This window comes from Marmota marmota, unplaced genomic scaffold (genome assembly GCF_001458135.2).
Source record: "Marmota marmota marmota unplaced genomic scaffold, marMar, whole genome shotgun sequence".
Classification (NCBI taxonomy): Eukaryota; Metazoa; Chordata; class Mammalia; order Rodentia; family Sciuridae; genus Marmota; species Marmota marmota.
In genome coordinates, this window is record NW_026000249.1 from 13,447,473 (window position 1) to 13,453,472 (window position 6,000).

Sequence of the window (6,000 nt, forward strand, 5' to 3'; positions counted from 1 at the left end):
AAAGCTAGGACTGTGGCTTAGTGGTTGAGCATCCCTGGGTTAAATCCCCAGTACATAAAAAAAGCAATGTATACACAGATAAAAGTAGAAGAATTCAGAAAAGTAAAAGAGAAAAAAGCACCTATATATCTACTGCAAGAGAAACTTAGCATTACATTTTAGTTTATATTCTTCCATTCTTCTTTTTTAAAATTGTGTTGTCTTTCTTTCTTTCTTTGTCAATTGATCTTTATTTATTTATTTATATGTAGTGCTGAGATCGAACCCAGGGCCTTACACGTGCTAGGCGAGTGCTCTACCACTGAGCCACAACCCCAGCCCTCCCATTCTTCTTAATATGTACAGCTTATTTGTGTTTTCATTATCATGACATAAGTACATTCTATATTATTATATTTTGTTGGATGTCATTATCTTAATAGCAACATGAAACACGAATGAGTAGATACACCATACTTTACCTATCTTTGTTCCTTATGTTCAGACAATTCCTCCTTTTTTTTGCTGTTATAAATAATGCCTAGCAAATTTAGCTCATGTCATATTGTGTTTCCCCATTATTATTTCCCAATAATTTTTCATTCTCATTCATGGTATATAGAACCCGTGTTTCATAGGAAATGGGTTCCTAACCCTCTTTGCATCTTGAGTGCTGCTCTGTGTTGGGCATCTTGAGGAAGCTGAAGATGAATAAATATGGTGCCTATCTGTAAAGAGTTTGGAATCTGGAAGGGGAATGCAAAATTGTAATATACAAGCAATAGTAGCCTACCAGCAGAGCTCTACATGGGATGTTATGAAAGAGAAGTAAATTTCTAACTCTAGCTAGAAAGAAGTTTGGGAAACACAAGAAAGAATTTTTCAGACATAAAACACAGATAAAGGAAATAAGAAGTCAGGGTAATGTGACAGTACTAGGAGAAAAACCACAAGCGAAGATAGCAAGGATAAGGAAATTCTCTCTGGAGAGATGACATTTGAACTGTGATCTGAATGACAAGAAGTTTTCAGCCATTCAAAGAGCTAGTGGAAGAGCATTCAAAGGAGAGGATCACCAAGCACCAAGGAAACATATGGGATCTTGGCTTATTCAAGGAAGAGTATGGTGGAAATGACATAAGTGAAATGGTGAAGAGTAGACTTGACATCAGGGAATGGAGGAAGAAAATAAAGGGGGGGGGATCAAATGAAAGGACCAAAGGCAAGATTGAGAGTTCAGGTGATGTTAAGGACCATGAAGCATGAGTGGCATCAATATATAAAGTTATATGACTTTTAAGACTGCTTAGTAGCATTGTTGTAGATAAGGAGGATGGTTGGATTGATATATGGTTGGAGGTTGTGGAAGAAGTGTAGCAAAAATACAATAAAGCAAATGAATAGAATATACTGGGGGTGGAGAGTTTATACTCTAAGCTCTAAGCTGGATAAGAAAAGAGTAGAAGTTGAGATGTGGGAAGAAGTAGGTGTGACAAATAGAAAATGGGATTGGAAGTTTGGAGGTCTTAGAGGATTTGCAAAGCAGATGTAATAGAAACAAGGTAGAAGGAAATCTATAAGAATGAAGGGTTCTGAGAGCAGAACACTGGGGTTTAGGAAAGCAGAGTTTCAGTAGCTTTGGGTGATGTTCAGGTCCATTATTTAAGTGAAATTAAGGTGATAGTTAAAGGGAAATGAGGGATGGGTGGTATAAGAAAAGGTATTAGGACTTCATCAAATTAAAATCTTTTATGCTTCAAAGGCCATCATCAAGAAAGGGAGAATACAATTCACAGAATTAGAAAAAATATTTGCAAAATATTTATCTGATAAGGAACTTGTATCCAGAATATATAAAGAACAGTTACAGCTCAATAATAAGAATATAAATAACCTGGGCTAGGGTTGTGGCTCAGTAGTAGAGCACTTGCCTAGCCTGAGTGAGGCACTGGGTTCAATTCTCAGCACCACATATAAATAAATAAAGGTCCATCAACATCTAAAAAGTATTTTTAAAAAGAATATAAATAACCTAATTATAATTGGCAAAGAATCTGAACAGACATTTCTTAAAAGAAGATAAACAAATAGCCAGTGAGCCCATGTAAAGATGCCCAGCAGCACTGGCTATCAAAGAAATGCAAATCAAAACAACAATGAGGCCAGGCATGGTGGTGCAAGCCTGTAATCCCAGCAATTGAAGAGACTGAGACAGGAGGCTGAGACAGGAAGATTGCAAGTTTGAGGCCAGCCTCAGCATCTTGCTTTGTAAGGCCCTAAGCAACTTAGTGAGACCCTGTCTCAAAATAAAAAGGTTTGGGGATGTAGCTCAATGGTAAAGCACCCCTGGGTTTAATCCCCAGTACCAAAAACCAAACAAACAACAACAATGAGATACTACCTCACATCCAGTAGAATGGCTGTAATCAAAAGACAAATAAGTACTAACCAGAATATGGATAAATCGGAACCCTCTTGCACTCTGGGAAGAATGTATAGTGGTGTTGCTGCTTTGGAAAATAGTTTGGCAGTTCTTCAAAAATATTAAACAGAGAGGTACTAATATGATTCAGGAATTTCACCCCTGTGTACAATGCTCAAGAGAAATGAAAGCATATGTCCACACCAAAACTTGTATACAGATGTCCACAGCAGCTTTACTCAATACCCCATAGTGGAAATACCCCAAATGTTAATCAGCTGATGAATGGATAAGCAAAATATGATATATCCGTTTAATGCTACCACACAGATGACTCTTGAAAACATGCTATGTGAATGACAAGTCACAAAAGACTACATATTATAAGATATATGATTCTGCTTATATGAAATGTCCAGAATAGGCAAATCTATAGAGACAGAAGTTAGATTAGTGGTTGCTGAAAGTAAATTAGGGATAGAGTGTAGCCAGTGTTTTTTTTTTCCCAATGAAATAGAATACTTCTGAGCATATTACACATAGTAAGAATAAAATACATATATGTGTATTATGTCTTGATTTTACTGTTGGTTTTTCTAAAAAATTAAGAGAAACTCCTGTACTGTACCCTCTGGTTCAAACATTTATGACTGTAATTTTTTTCTGAAGCATAGATCATTCTATTGGATTGAGAATCAAAGCCAGGCAGGGTGGTGTATGCCCATAATCCAGCAACTAGAGAGGCTGAGGCAGGAGGATAACAAATTCAAGGCCAACCTCAGCAACTTAGCAAGGCCCTAAGAAACTTAGCAAAAAATAAAAACGGGCTGGGTATGTAGCTCACTGGTTAAGTACCCCTGGGTTCAATCCCTAGTACCAAAAAAAAAAAAAAAAAAATCACAGATTATAAATATAAGACTTTTGATAATTTATAATAGTAAATAGTATAGTATTTTATAAAGTATATTTTAATTGACAAATAATAATTGTATATACTTATAGAGTACATTATGATGTTTTCATCTATGTACAGTATACATTATAGAAACATACAAACTAGTTAACATACCCATCACCTCATAGCTTTTTTAAAAAGTCACTGAAGTGAAAATTTCTCAAGTATAAATTAAACATTAATTGAATTTCTTAAGTATAAATACATGTTAATTTAAATTCTTAACAAATGAACAATGGTTGCAGTCTACATTAAAATGTTTTTTAGACTCCAGAATATTTCAACAACTATGATTATTTCTAATAATTTATGGACAAAAACACTAGGAAGTTCATCTTTAGTTATATGGCAAAATGCATGTCTAAATTCTTCTACTATAAATTAATTCAAAACAGTTCAATTATAAGATTTCTTCTGGGATGTGTAGCACATCAAATGCACTTAATAATTCTCTTATTTGGCAAGCACGTGGTGGGGAAGCATGGAGAATCTGCAGCCAGTCAGGTCTGCCAGAAATCCTGGCTCTATTGCCTACTAGCTAGCTGTTTGACATTTGGCATATTAGTATATTGGGACCACAGATTCTTGGTCTATAAAATGAAAAATATTTTTTATTAGTGTGTTATAGTTATACATAATAGTGGAGTTCATTTTGACATAATCATAAAGCATGGAATACAATTTGTTCCAGTTCAATCCCCAGTACTTCCCCTTTCCCTCTCTTCCTCTTTCCCCCTATTCTCTTTCCTCTACTCTGTTGGTTTTCTTTTTATTTGTTTATGGTTTTTTAAACTAGTGTTTTATAGATATACATAAAGGTGAAATTTGCTGTGGTATATTCATATATGTACATACGTCACTTTGGTAAGATTCATTCTACTGTTCCTCCCTTTTCCCATCCCTCCTCTCTCCCCCTCAGTCCCCTTCTTATGCTCCACAGAGCTCTCTTCTATTTCTCATTCAGCTCCCCCCTTATTTTAGTCTTGCTTCTGCATATGAGAAAAAACAGTGGACCCTTGATTTTCTGAGTCTGGCTTATTTCACTTATCATGATGTTCTCTAGCTGTGTCCATCTAACAGCAAATGCCATAATTTCATTATTTTTATGGCTGAGCACACCATTGTGTATATATTACCACATTTTCTTTATCTATTCTTCTGTTGGCAGGTTTCTGGGCTGGTTCCATAACTTGGCTGTTGTGAATTGTGTTTCTATAAACACTGATGTGCCTGTATTGCTATAGTATGCTGATTTTAGTTCTTTTGGGTAAATACCAAAGACTGACATAGCTGAGTCATATGGTGATTCCATTCCTTGTTCATTGAGGAATCTCCATACTGCTTTCCAGAGTGGTTGTACTAATTTGCAGTCTCACCAGCAATATATGAGTGTACCTTTTTCTTCACATCCTAGAGTGAAATGAATTCCATTGTAATTCTGATTATCATTTTCCTTGTTGCTAAGTATTTTGAACATTTTTTCATATATGTGTCATCCATTTACATGTATTCTCTTGAAATATCCCTGTTTAGTTCATTTGCCCACGTCTTAATTGGGTTATTTGGTTTTTTTGAGGAGGGGGGAATTAGTTCTTTATGTATTCTGGATATTCATCCCCTGTCTGAGGAGCAGGTCGCAAAGATCTTCTCCCATTATGTAGGCTCTCTCTTCATACTCTAATTGTTATTGGAATGTAGGGAAACAGTTGAATTATGTATGTTGATCTTGTATCCTGCTGCTTTGCTGAATTTGTTTATCAGCTCTAGGAGTCTTCTAGTGGAATTTTGGGTGTTCTAAATATAGAATCATGTCATCAGAAAACATATAATTTGACTTATTTTCCTATTTGTATTCCTTTAATTTGCTTCACTTGCATGATTGCTCTGGCTAGAATTTCAAGAACTACATTGAACAGGAGAGGTGAGATTGGAAATTCTTGTCTTGCTCCTGTTTAGAATGGAAATGCTTTCAGTTTTTCTTCATTCAGTATCATGTTGGCCTTGGGCTTGTCATATATAGCTTTTACAATGTTGAGGTAAGTTCCTTGTATCCCTAGTTTCTCCAGTATTTTAAACATGAATGAGTGCTAGGCTTTGTTGAATGTTTTCTCTGCATCTATTGAGATGATCATGTGATTCTTGTCCTTCACTCTAGTTATGTGATGAATTACATTTGTTGATTTGATATGTTGAACCAAACTTGCATCCCTGTGATAAAACCCACTTGATCGTGGCATACTATATTATTATTTTTTTGAAGTTGTAGATGGACAGCATACCTTTATTTTATTTGTTTATTTTTATGTGGTGCTGAGGATTGATCCCAGTGCCTCACACTTTCTAGGCAAGCACACTACCACTGAACTACAGCCCCAGCCCCAACATACTATATTCTTAATGTGGGTTTTTTTTCTTATTTTTAAAGTTATTTTGTTAGTGCATTATAGTTATACATAATATTAGGGTTCATTTTGACATAATTATACAAGCATGGAATTTGCTCCAGTTCAGTCCCTAGTACTTCCCATTTTTTTCCCCTCCTCCCTTGCCCTGTTCATTTTCCTCTATTCTACTGATATTTCTTCTATTTATTTATAGTTTTTTAATTAGTGTATATACATAAGATATACATAAAGGTATACTA